This window comes from Euphorbia lathyris, chromosome 1, assembly GCF_963576675.1.
Source record: "Euphorbia lathyris chromosome 1, ddEupLath1.1, whole genome shotgun sequence".
In the NCBI taxonomy this organism is placed as follows: Eukaryota; Viridiplantae; Streptophyta; class Magnoliopsida; order Malpighiales; family Euphorbiaceae; genus Euphorbia; species Euphorbia lathyris.
The window spans coordinates 35,278,368-35,291,402 of NC_088910.1; positions in this window are offsets into that span (position 1 = coordinate 35,278,368).

Consider the following 13,035-nt stretch of genomic DNA (forward strand, 5'->3'; position numbering starts at 1 on the left):
GTCTTTTTTATTAGATTTTCAAATCGTATTGTAATTTAATTTCGAATAAATACTTTTAACTTTTATCAAAATAAGTCATTGTGATTCAAACGGAATTCTTGTGAGATGTTAAGCTCGACAACAGTAGGATCCGAAGAATCGACATGACCTTACAATACGTAATGTAACATAATTCGTTAACTTACTATGACGTAACGTAATATTTAGAATCTCAATTTAAGCATCAATAGGGATGTTTAGCATGTGTAATTTTTTTATGTCTGGATTTTTTAAATAACAATTGAACCACATACATCGTATAAAATGAAAACTACTATATGCTACATACATTTATCATTATTTGAAATAAAAACTTATTATATTTTTATAATTTGATTATTTATTTTCATTTAAAAATAGATTATTAGTATGCTTTTGTTAAAATGTGATTTAATAGTGATATACAGACAAAATTATCAATAAAATAATTTAAAAAATGAAATCATTCAAACAAGTGATTTGGATGTAATACTTATTTTCATTCCCTTTAAAAGCATTAGGACACTTGTAGATCCCAATATGCATCAAATTTTGTGAAAAGGGAGTAAATGAACTCATTTATTATATGCAATAAATGCAAGTGTTAAAAAAAGGGAGTGAGAAAGATGAAATTCGGATTGAGATAGAGCAATCCGCACTTTATGTGTGGAAGGGATGGTTTCTTTACGTAGTTAATAGTTGTTTCGATTGAGACGAGCAACAGAAGATGCTTATAGCTTAATGGTTAGGTATGATGTGCACTGAGTAAGCAGGACCAGGTTCGTTCCTTGGTTTCTCCATAAAAACATTTTATTTTTTGATTTAACATTCAATATTGAGCAATAAAAGTCTTCAAATTTGAAATTCAAGTTCAATTTTTTTTTGTTTTCCAATTTAATGAAACTTAAGAAATAAATCAATTATGAAGTAAAGAGGAACACAAACATCAATTCATAAATTAACCGAGTAATATTAATGAAATCGAAATCAAGTTGTTAGTCGAAATCAGCAAGAAAAATCCATTAACGATTGAGGGACAAGGATGAATTTTCCGGCCACCGCGATGAATTTTCTGATGAATTTTCCAGATTTAATACATACAATAAGAAAACGTTTTCTTCATGGACATATACAAACACGAAACTGAATGATGAATTTTCCGGCCACCGCGAGGAATTTTCCGGCCACCGTGATGAATTTTCCAGATTAATCTGTTTGGAGATGAATATTAATGAAGAAGAAGGAGTAACTAAGAAGAGAGAGAAAAATACAATTTCCAAGATAAGTTATTTATTATGATATTAATACATTAAATGATCACACCATTGGATCAAAATCAATAGCTGAGATTTTGCATCCATTTAGGGGTCTGGATGGTTACTGATACCATTAAGATCAAACCCATATATATATATATATATATATATATATATATATATATATATATATATATATTCTTCGGGTAAATTACACACGTGGCCACTGAACTTTACTTATTTTAATATTGTGGCTACTAAAATTCAATTCTTAACGATATAACCATTGAACTTTGCACTTTTTAACACCGCTTGTCACTCAACGCCTCAAAAAGACCGTTGATGGTCTCAAAATAAAAAATTCGAAGAGTTAATGATATTTTAAAGAACTTTAATTCTTGAAAATTTTCGTTTTGAAATCATTTAGGTGTTGTTTGGTTAGAAGAGAAAATGAATTTTTAGAGAGAAAAAGCTCCAACAAAGGTGATTTTAGAAAAAAAAAAATATGGTTTTACGGTAAATGTTGTTCTGAACAACTTTAATTCTTGAATATTTTCATTTTTGATGTCGATAACAATCATTTTGAGAAGTTAGTTAAAGTTAATGACCACCACTATCAAAAAGTGTAAGATTCAATGGTCATGCCGTTAAGAATTAAAGTTTAGTGACCAAAATGTTAAAATAGATAAAGTTCAATGGCCATGGATGTAATTTACCCTATATTGTTCATAGAATAAATCATCATCTAACAGAATTTTGTATCTACTTAATTTTAGCTCCATCTCACGGTGAATTTCGATTTCACTATTTCATTCTTCTTTTTAAAAGTATTCCATATTTAATTGTTGAAAGGAATCAATATACAAAAAAACAAAATATTGTGTGATTTTGTATGCAGGAGTGAAGAATGTGATTTTATTATATAAAATCAAAATCACATTATTTTTTACAAGCTTCCTAACACCTTTTTTAGAAGGTTTTGGGTGTTAAATTTATTATTCTATTAACCTATGTAATTATGAATTAATACAAATATTTTTTGACTTATAGATTTTCTTTTAATATTGGATTGAGATGATTTTATAGGAATATCTTCTTAATTCATCTATTGATGGATTAACAAATAAAGATGTTATAATTTATCATTTGGTATTTTACTATCTGATGTTTTGAATTCAGAGTTGTAAAATATTTTTAAAAGCGAACAAAGCATTATCAAGAATTGTTTCGTCATACGTAATGATATAAATAGATCTGATTGTGATGCTCTGACGTCAATTGGAGTTTCTTCGTACCTATGGCAAGACAAAAAAAAGATTTAAGAGGGTCGGGGAATAGCGGCTTCAATTCGATGTTAAAGTTAGGGTAAATTACACCAATAGTACCTAAACTTTACTTATTTTACACTTTGGTACCTAGATTACATTTTGTCTCAAAAATATACCTGAAGTAACGATGACCGGACAATTTAGTAAATTTTACCGGTAAATGACCGGTCAATGCAAGTTTGTCTGAGTAAATTACATCAATGGTACCTGAACTTTTCCTAATTCACACTTTGGTACCTGGATTTTTTTGTCCTAAAAATATAACTCAAGTGAAGGTGACCGGATAATTTAGTACATCTGATCGGTTAGTGACCAATCAACGAGAGTTTGACCATTTTGAATTAAAAATTAGAACATACAATACACTCAATTAACATAAAATTATAATACTAGCCTTTAATATATATGTAGAGCTAAAGAGTAGTATTGTATATGTTAATTGAGTGTATGATGAGTCTAAATTTCTAATTTAAAATGGTTAAACTCATGTTGACTGGTCAAATATACTAAATTATCGATTCATCTTTACTTGAAGTGTATTTTTTGGACAAAATGAAATTTAGGTACCAAAGTATGAATTAGGATAAAGTTTAGGTACCATTAGTGTAATTTACTCATCAAACCCGCATTGACCGGTTATTGACCGGTAAAATGTACTAAATTGTCCGGTCATCATTAGTTCAGGTATATTTTCGGGATAAAATGTAATCTAGGTACCAAAGTGTGAATTAGGATAAAGTTCAGGTACTATTGGTGTAATTTACTCGTTAAAGTTAGCAGAGTGTAAGAAAATAAGAACAAAACAATTAAGTATGAATTATAGAGAATGTTTTGTGTGTACCTTGCTACGTGACATTGCCATTTATATAAGATGTTAAAGGTAATTAATAAGATTATTTAGGATTTAAAATAATAGAAAGGGTAGATAGGTCTTTTCCCTTTACTACTCATTATATTTTTTTGGCTATATAAAGGAATCTGTAGTTAGGTTTTGGTTTAATGAAAGTTTATGAGTTTATCATTCTTGTTAATTGATATGGTATCAGAGCAAATATTTTCGCAAATCAATCTCTTTTGATTTCTCTTCATTTCATCTCTCTTCTCAACAAATTTTTGTTGAAATTCTTCCAGCGAAGAAAGTTATTCGTTGTTTCAATTTTATAGATTGAGTCTTCAATCTATTTCATTCATCTTCTTTCTAATTCGATCTCAGATCTTTAAGATCTTTAATATTCTTTCTTCCAGATTTTGGTTTTCTAGGGTTCTATCACCATGCCTGCAGAGCTAACTCCAGAGAACACTCAAAATCCACATGTGAATCAGAATTTTGCATCTAGCAACGGTAATTTTACCGATTCTTCTCAAAATCCATCTAGTCATTTTTATTTGCATCCTAATGAAAATCCAGGTCTTACTCTGGTCTCACAAGTTCTTGATGGTAACAATTTTCATTCATGGAGTCGTGAAATGGAAAGAGCCTTAAAGGCTAAAAACAAAATTGTTTTTGTCGATGGATCTTTACCTCCACCGTCTTTAGGAGATAATGCTAGAGTAGCCTGGGAGCGTTGTAATACTATGGTTTTCTCGTGGATTTCACGATCTTTGTCTCCTTCAATTGCTAAGAGTATTCTGTGGTTTGACAATAACAGTGATGTATGGAAAAATCTTAAGGCACACTTTTCTCAGGGAGATGCTTTGAAAATCTCAGAATTACAAGATGAATTTTATTCTTCTGTTCAAGGTTCAAGTTCTGTGACAGAATATTTTACTCGACAGATGTCTGTTTGGGAGGAGCTTATCAATTTTAGGCCATTAGCTGTTTGTTCTTGTGCTCCTTTATGTTCTTGTGCTTCTGTATTGCTAAAAGCTAAAAAGTATCAAGAGGAAGATTATGTGATCAGATTTCTTAAAGGATTGAATGCAGAATTTGCACTAATCAAGTCACAAATCTTGTTGATTCGTCCCTTATCAGAGATTACCACTGTTTTCTCATTGGTACTTCAACAGGAAAGACAATTAACTGGTCAAACTATGCCATTGATGGAATCTTCTATCAATCTTTCTAAAGGATATAGGTATGATGCTAAGAAGAAAGGGCCAATATGTAGCTATTGTGACAAACCAGGGCATACTGTAGACCAATGCTATAGAAAGCATGGTTTTCCTCAAGGTTTTAAATTCATTAAGAAAGGTCCAGGTCCAGGCCAGAGTTCAGGACATGCTAATGTTGCTGTTGCGGTGTCTGATTCAACAAATCAATGTGCTGCTCAAGGTAATGTTGTTCCTGTACAAATTCAGTCTAATTTTTCTGGTTTACAGTTGAATCCAGGACAAGTCAATAGATTGATGGCAATGCTACATGAGCCACAACAATTTGATTCTCATAATGTCAATAGTGTCATCACTACTCATGATGAAGGAGGTACATGTATTGTTTCTAATTGTGTTAAAATGCCTTCTAGTGATGTTGTTTCATGGATATTGGATTCAAGAGCAACTGATCATATAACCAATAATTTGAATGTTTTTCACAAAGTTAGAAATGCTATGAATATTGTTGTTAGGTTGCCTAATAATCAAACTATACATGTTGATACTGTTGGGGATGTAAAGTTATCTGATGCATTGATTTTATCAAATGTCTTTTATATTCCAAACTTTAGCTTTAATATTGTTTCTGTTAGTAAGTTAGTTGAGAACAATCAACTTACTTGTGTCTTTCTTCCCGGTGTTTGTCAGATAAGAACCAGCAATCATCAGCAGATGATTGGTTCAGCTGAATATGACAAAGGCCTCTATGTGTTGAATTCAAGTTGCTGTAATTTTGATTTCAATAAAATTGTTTCTGATGTAAATTCAGTTACACAAACTTCTTTTTCTGATGAACAACTTTGGCATTTTAGGTTGGGTCATATGCCTATTTCTAAATTCAGTTTGATGAATAAATTTACAAGTGTAATTCCTTGTTACAAGAATACTTCTTTTGATTGTACTGTTTGTCCCCTATCAAAAATGAAAAGGCTTCCTTTTCCTGATAGTGTCACTAAGACTCTTAATGCTTTTGATTTAGTTCATGCTGATGTGTGGGGACCTTTTGACACCGTTTCACATGCAAGTTATAGATATTTTTTAACCGTTATTGATGACTTTACTAGATATACTTAGGTATTTCTTTTGAGAAACAAAGCTCAAGCAACTAAATGTTTAGAGGGGTTTTATCAATATGTTCTTGTTCATTTTGCTGTTCCTATTAAAATTTTAAGAACAGACAATGCTCCAGAGTTAAAATTGGAGGATTTCTGTTTAGGTAAGGGAATTATTTATCAATTCTCTTGTCCATATACTCCACAACATAATAGTGTTGTGGAGAGGAAACATCAACACATATTAAATGTAGCTAGGTCTTTACGTTTTCATGCATCTTTACCTTTGAGTTTTTGGGCAGATTGCATATTACATGCTGTTTATCTTATTAACATGTTACCTACGCCTTTGCTTGATAATATGACTCCTTATCATTTCCTGAATAAGACTGAGCCTAATTATTCAAATTTAAGAGTATTTGGTTCATTGGTTTACATTTCTAATTTGAAGGGTTACAAAGCAAAGTTTGATACCAGGGCCAGACCTTGTGTATTTCTAGGATATAAAGCTCATGTGAAAGGATATAAGGTCTTTGATCTAGAGAGTAATAGTTATACTGTTTCTCGTGATGTTAAATTTTTTGAGAACATATTCCCTTATGCTGATAAAACTAGGACTTTAAATGCTTGGAATTTTCCTCTTTTGACTTGTGAGTTTACTCGAGATTTGAACATTAGTGATTTAACTCTAGATAAATCTTCTAATGACAATGAGGTTAATGTTAATAAGGACACTAGTCTAGTTAATGAAGGCTTAGGCTTATCACGGTCTTTACTAAGTCCTAATGTGAGCAACGAGGATCTTCATTTTTCTCAGGATCATAATCAGGTTCATATTTTTAATGAATCTGATCAAGAATCATCAATGGAATCTCATTCACTTGATAATTCTCTTAACACTCCATTACCTTTATTAGATAATGTTCAGCCTGTTAGGAGATCAACTAGACAAAAGCAAGTCCCTTCTTATTTACAAGATTTTCTATGTAATCAAGCCACTTTACAAAGTGATTTTGATATTTGTAAATCTTCAGTTCAGTCAGAAAGTTCTGTTAAGTATCCTTTGTCTCAGTATCTTGATTATAGCAAATTAACTCCCTCTTATAAACACTATGTGATGAATGCTACTATTATAGATGAACCTAAAAATTATAGAGAGGCAGAAAAGTATGAGTGTTGGAGGAATGCTATGGCAACTGAACTAGATGCATTAGATAGTAATCAAACTTGGACTTTGACAGAATTACCTAAAGGAAAACAAACAGTTGGGAGTTTGTGGGTTTACAAAGTGAAATTGAAGAGTGATGGTACTCTTGAAAGGTATAAAGCTAGATTAGTTGCAAAGGGCTATACTCAAATAGAAGGATTAGATTACATAGATACTTTTTCCCCTGTTGTTAAATTAACAATAGTGAGGCTTGTTCTTGCTACAGCAGCAATAAAACAATGGAAATTATACCAATGCGATGTTAACAATGCTTTCCTGCATGGTTACTTAGATGAAGAGGTTTACATGCTTCCACCTCAGGGATTAAAATTACCAAAGCCTGGATTAGTTTGTAAGCTCAATAAATCTTTATATGGACTTAAGCAAGCAAGTAGACAGTGGTTTGCTCGCTTGTCCACTTTTCTTTTTCATCATGGTTATGAACAATCATTGGCTGATCATTCTTTGTTCACCAAGCATACAGGGGGTTTGTCATCTATTTTGTTAATCTATGTAGATGATATTATATTGACAGGGACAGATTTAGAAGAAATCAATAACATTAGACATTTAATGGATGTTGAATTCAAAATAAAAGATCTTGGTGAGTTAAAGTATTTGTTGGGTCTTGAAGTTGCAAGGACTAAACATGGTATCAATATTTCACAAAGAAAATATACTATTGATCTTTTGAATGATGCTGGTTTATTAGCAGCTAAGCCTGCTTCTACTCCTATGGAATCTACTTTTAGATTAATAAAAGAAGGGGGCACACTTTTAGCAGATCCTACTACTTATAGAAGATTAATAGGAAGATTAATTTACCTTACTAATACTAGACCAGATATCACCTTTGTTGTTCACACTCGTAGTCAATTTTTGAGTAAACCAACTGATATACATCAATAGGCAGCAAATAGAATCTTGCATTATTTAAAAAAGGATCCGGGAAAAGGTTTATTTTATTCCTCAGATTTTGACATATTTTTGCAAGCATATTCTGATGCAGATTGGGCTACTTGCTTGGACACTAGACGATCAATCATTGGATTCACGGTCTTTCTTGGACAATCATTGATTATTTGGAAAAGCAAAAAGCAAGCTACGGTCTCCAAATCAAGCACTGAAGCTGAATATCGCGCAATGTCAGCAGCTACGGGTGAACTACAATGGTTGCTGTACATTTTTCAAGCCTTACAGATTCCTCATCCAAGGGCTATTCCTCTTTTTGTGACAATGCATCAGCTTTACACATTGTCAAGAATTCTACATTCCATGAAAGGACCAAGCACATAGACTTGGACTGCCATTTTGTTCGAGAGAAATTTTTGGCAAAAATCATAAAACCTCTTCCTATTTCTACTAGACAGCAGATTGCAGACATCTTCACCAAACCATTACCAATTAAGACTTTTTCTGTTTTACTTAACAAACTGGGTGTACATTCCATATACAGTCCAGTTTGAGGGGGGTAATAAGATTATTTAGGATTTAAAATAATAGAAAGGGTAGATAGGTCTTTTCCCTTTACTACTCATTATATTTTTTTGGCTATATAAAGGAATTTGTAGTTAGGTTTTGGTTTAATGGAAGTTTATGAGTTTATCATTCTTGTTAATTGATTATCAAGAATTGTTTCGTCATACGTAATGATATAAATAGATCTGATTGTGATGCTCTGACGTCAATTGGAGTTTCTTCGTACCTATGGCAAGACAAAAAAAAAGATTTAAGAGGGTCGGGGAATAGCGGCTTCAATTCGATGTTAAAGTTGGCAGAGTGTAAGAAAATAAGAACAAAACAATTAAGTATGAATTATAGAGAATGTTTTGTGTGTACCTTACTACGTGACATTGCCATTTATATAAGATGTTAAAGGTAATTCTGGTAGACGATTAGATTGCACGCCTAGCTTTTATTATGGGCAGGTGTCAACCTCCGAGTGGTTGATGTCCATTGATGCAATGATAGTTTGTAAGAAAATCACTTTCCTTGATTCGCGACATAAGATCAAAGACTTGTTTCTAGGATCCTTTCAGAGCTTTCTTTATTGGTCCACGTGTCTTGGTGGTTATTTCGTCTCGACATTGTTTGATCTGAAGGTTCTCCTTGTACCACGCATTCTTGTGCTTCTTCATAAAGACAAGTGTATAAATCCTTATATTTGCATGATATTAGACGCCCCCTTTGGCTTCCGAAGTTATTTAGAGCTTCATCAATACGTGTGAGAGCGATTACACAATAGCCAAAGTAAAAACTAGACGCTTTTATTAATATGATATTATGTTCTCGTGTAGTACCTGATCCTTTCTCCTGGTAGGTGAGATGTCTCAGCACACTCCCTAAGATTGATGTCACTGCTACAAGATGTGCAGGTCTCTTTACATACGCCTTTTCCATCATTTTCTATATCCATATAACACATGACACGTGTCTAGGGCCATCCTACCTATGAGTAGATAGGCAAGAAAATTTATCTTTACATCACATGACACAAGATATATGACAGACATTTTTTTTCGTGTCATCTGATTGTTTTTTTATGACAGTATATTAAAATTCTATCATATGAAAGCTTAATTGAAAACACGCTCAATTCACATGTGACGTTACAATGACATTCTTCTGTCATATTAACAAAACGTGATTTTGATTGAAAAGTTACTTAACCATCAGATAATACTTCGTATAAATGACTGTCATTGTTAACTGAAAATCAAAAAAGCGGCAACCAAATATTAGTTTCGTGGGGGAGCAAAAAGTGTGATATTCGTTTTGCGTGCTTAAAAAAAGAAAGGGATATATAAGGTCATTTCTACATAAACTCATTCTTTCACTCATCTTCTTCTTCTTCGAGCTTACCTCTGCAAACCCTAAACATAGCTTTGTCTTCTATATTATCATCTACATCTTGTGAATCGTCTTCGACCTCGTGAAGTCATAATCTCGGTAAGGTTTTTATTAGGGTTTATTTAAGTCATTACGTTGTTCAAACGTTAAGTTTTTGAAATTAATATACTCTCTCTATGTTAGTTGTGACCTCATCCATTGCATAGTCATTATATAATTTGAAGTTTGTTTGCTTAACTTTAGCTATCTTCATTCTGAAATAAGGGTTTTTATCTCGTTTTAGTATATCTGTTTATTTGTAATGTTTATCTGGTTTTTTTATACTGGTTTTCGTATTGGATATAAAAGATGATTCTTTCATGTACTTTTGATGATGAGTTTATAGTCTTGTAGATATATTTACATATTGGGTTTATTTGTTGTTTGTTAATGTATGTGTTTATTGTTGATTATTTGTATACAAAAAATTATGGAATATTCAATGTTAGTTATTAGTTAGAATAAAACTGATTATAGATTTATGTTTGTTCAAGATGGATAAATCATGGATGGTGGCTGATAGGAGATCACTGCAGTTTAGGATAGGCTTACAAGAGTTTCTGAAGTTTGAATCTGATAATGCTCCAAACTCGAACTATATTTTCTGTCCTTGGGTGATTTGAAGGAGTCCTAAAGGGTTTCCACTAGCATCTATGGGGGTTATGGTCTCCTGGATGTTTTTTTTTGCAAGGATGATGGGTTCATTGATTTCTCAAGATGAGTCATGGATGCGTTTTGTTTAATGCACTCTGATCGCATCAATTTGATACGAATAAATTTGACTGTGATGCTCTGACATCAACTAAAGTTTTCCTCGTGTCCAATATAAGATAGAAAAGAGGATCAAAGAGAGGTCGGGGATGAAGGACTCCACTATGATGCTAAAGTTAGTAAAGTATAAAAAGATGAATATAGAACAATTAAGTATGAACTGTAGAGAATGTTTTATGTTTACCTTGATGTGTGACACTGCGTTTTATATATAAGGTGCTAAGGGTAATTTTGATAGTTGGGTAAAATGTACTATTGATAAGTGTCAACCTCCGAGTGGTGGATGTTCGTTGCTACAAAGACAATGAGTTATGTAAGAAAATTAGCTTCCTTGATTTGCCACGCAAGGTTATGGACCTGTTTCTAGGATCCTATAAGAAGTCTTCTTCATTAGTCCACGTGTGTTGACAGTTATTTCGTCTTGGCGTGATTTGATCCAAATGTTGTCCTTGCACCACATGTTTTTGATGAAAACACGTATATAAATCCTTGTATTTGAATGATATCACATAATATATATTGATAGATCCAAGATTCACTTATTGGAGTATTCTAATATATATGGATGCTTAATTAAAAAAATTTCGGTGTCTCTATCCTAAAGAACTAAAACTTCATGAACAGATTCCAACTAGGGTTGGAAATAGGGATGAATAAGATGATGACTACTCTCTCCATCCCCGTCCCTATTGATCGAATTGGAAAAAATCATCCTCGTGAGGATTCGGGTCCTGTGGAGATCCCCATTCATCATTACTCAAATTCTACATACCATTTTCTCTAGTGTAATTTAAATTTTTACCATATAATACTGTTAGGAAAATATAATATTAATTAAATTATTATGTGTTATTTTCTTCTAATAAGATATTAGCAAAAAGCATCATCAGGCCCTTGATCTTTCATTTTTTGATTCATTGAGTCATTGATCTTTTATTTGGATACATTAAGCCCCTAATTATTATTTTTGTCGCATTAAGCCTTTTATGACCAAATTAGTAAGTTATGAACATCTAATTCTGTTAAAAATACTTTATTAACTTCATCTGTATTTGAAATTAATAAAAAAATATTTTTTACAGTTTGAATTAAGGTTTTAACAGTTTTTCTACAACGACATTACATATCCAAAACTGCTTTCAAACAGTGAAAAATTACAAATTTCGAATGCAGGTGTAATGTATAACAGTCAATTAACCGAATTTTATGTTCAAAATTACTTTTTTAGGTCATAAAGGGCTTAATGAGACAAAAAAAATAAATGATCAGAGACTTAATGTATCCAAATAAAAAATAAATGGCTTAATAAACCAAAAAATAAAAGATCAGACGTCTAATGATGTTTTTTCCTAAGATATTATCTTCAAGATTCGTGTCATCCATTTGTAGCCTACAAAATAAATAAGGGAAAAGTACAAAAATAAACATTGTGGTTACACTCATTTTCGATTGCAGCCCTGTGGTTTAAAAGTTTGCAAAATGGTACATTGAGATTCATTCCGTTAGCAAACACATACCAAATTGACTAATGGTGTTAAAAGTCAAAGGAAAAAGAGTTAATTTGGTCCTTATATTTATTTATTTTATAAATTAAACCCTCTTATTATCTAATTATCACAAAAAACCCCAAAATAAAAAATAAAAATCAATTACACCATCTTCTCCGTTTCTCTTTAAATTTTTTTATTTTTTTTCTTCTTTCTCTCTCCTCTCTCTCTCCTCTGTGATAATTTCTCTCTAAAATTATTGTTAGTGTTCGCGTATACACAATAATTTTTATTAAAATCAAACAATTTTCCCCCAATTTCTTTCTTTTTTTCACATTCTTATGAATTTCTTCTCCTAATCTACACCATAAACGAAGAAAACATGGAACTTGTGCAATTCATCATCTTAATCCCTCTCCTTCTCAACTATGTACCAATTTCATCACCAAGACGAGGTGTTCTTGTCGCCGAAACTCCGGCAATGGAACCAAGTACTTCGGCAACATCACCGGCACCAAATCCCGCAATGAAAGACTTCAAAGAAGTATTAAAGACTCATCCTCCAATTGAAGCACCAGGAATCGAAAAAATGGAAGAAATTAAAAAAACTTGCGCCGCAACAGATTATTCATCGCTATGTCAATCTTCTGTTATCCCTCTTTTCTCCAGCAAGAGAGTTGCAGACACAGCTTCTGTTCTTCAGCTGGTGATAAAAGTCGCGGCTGCTGAAGCAAATTCGGCGATTTCTGATGCAGATAGCTTGGCGATTTCGTCGGAAACTGATGACGATACCGTGTCGTCTCTTGATGATTGTGTTTCGAGTTATCAAAGTGTTTTATCAGATTTTAGTGATGCTGAGACTGCTTTTGAGAAACATGATAAAGAGACGATGAGTTCTATGCTTAGTGCTGCAATGTCGAATATAAAATCGTGTAC